Below are 1,791 nucleotides of genomic sequence, written 5' to 3'. Positions count from 1 at the left end.
CAGGGATCAAGACCATCCCCATAGAAAAGAAATGCAAAAAAGCAAAATGGCTGTCTGGGGAGGCCTTACAAATAGCTGAGAAAAGAAGAGAAGTGAAAAGCAAAAGAGAAAAGGAAAGATATAAGCATCTGAATGCAGAGTTCCAAAGAATAGCAAGGAGAGATTTAAAAAAAGCCTTCCTCAGCGATCAGTGCAAAGAAATAGAGGAAAACAACAGAAGGGGAAAGACTAGAGATCTCTTCAAGAAAATTAGAGATACCAAGGGAACATTTCACTCAAAGATGGGCTCAATAAAGGACAGAAATGGTATGGGCCTAACAGAAGCAGAAGATATTAAGAAGAGCTGGCAAGAATACACAGAAGAGCTGTATCAAAAAGATCTTCACGACCAAGATAATCACTATGATGTGATCACTCTCCTAGAGCCAGGCATCCTGGAATGTGTAGTCAAGTGGGGCTTAGAAAGTATCACTACAAGCAAAGCTAGTGGAGGTGATGGAATTCCAGTTAAGCTATTTCAAATCCTGAAAGATGATGCTGTGAAAGTGGTGCACTCAATATGCCAACAAATTTGGAAAACTCAGCAGTGGCCACAGGACTGGAAAAGGTCACTTTTCATTCCAATCCCAAAGAAAGCAATGTCAAAGAATGCTCAAACTACTGCACAATTGCACTCATCTTACACGCTAGTAAAGTAATGCTCAAAATTCTCCAAGCCAGGCTTCAGCAATATGTGAACCATGAACTTCCAGATGTTCAAGCTGGTTTTAGAAAAGGCAGAGGAACCAGAGGTCAAATTGCCAGCATCCACTGGATCATGGAAAAAGCAAGAGAGTTCCAGAAAAACATCGATTTCTGCTTTATTGACTATGCCAAAGCCTTTGACTGTGTGGATCACAATAAACTGTGGAAAATTCTGAAAGAGATACCAGACCACCTGATCTGTCTCTTGAGAAACCTATATGCAGGTCAGGAAGCAACAGTTAGAACTGGACATGGAACAACAGACTGGTTCCAAAAAGGAAAAGGAGTATGTCAAGACTGTATATTGTCACCCTGCTTATTTAACTTATATGCAGAGTACATCATGAGAAACGCTGGGCTGGAAGAAGCACAAGCTGGAATCAAGATTGCCGGGAGAAATGTCAATAAGCTCAGATATGCAGATGACACCACCCTTATGGCAGACAGTGAAGAGGAACTCAAAAGCCTCTTGATGAAAGTGAAAGAGAGTGAAAAAGTTGGCTTAAAGCTTAACATTCAGAAAACTAAGATCATGGCATCTGGTCCCATCACTTCATGGGAAATAGATGGGGAAACAGTGTTAGACTGTATTTTTTTGGGTTCCAAAATCACTGTGGATGGTGATTGCAGCCATGAAATTAAAAGATGCTTACTCCTTGGAAGGAAAGTTATGACCAACCTAGACAGCATATTGAAAAGCAGAGACATTACTTTGTCAACAAAGGTCCATCTAGTCAAGGCTATTGTTTTTCCAGTGGTCATGATGTGAGATGTTGGGATGTGAGAGTTGGACTGTGAAGAAAGCTGAGCACTGAAGAATTGATGCTTTTGAACTGTGGTGTTGGAGAAGACTCTTGAGAGTCCCTTGGACTGCAAGGAGATCCAACCAGTCCATTCTGAAGGAGATCAGTCCTGGGATTTCTTTGGAAGGACTGAGGCTAAAGCTGAAACTTCAATACTTTGGCCACCTTATGCAAAGAGTTGACTCACTGGAAAAGACTCTGATGATAGGAGGGATTGCGGGTAGGAGGAAAAGGGGACAACAGA

This window comes from Bos grunniens, chromosome 2, assembly GCF_055505025.1.
Source record: "Bos grunniens cultivar Pamir isolate PY7600 chromosome 2, Bosgru_T2T1.0, whole genome shotgun sequence".
In the NCBI taxonomy this organism is placed as follows: domain Eukaryota; kingdom Metazoa; phylum Chordata; class Mammalia; order Artiodactyla; family Bovidae; genus Bos; species Bos grunniens.
Note: the sequence above shows the minus strand (reverse complement) of the source record.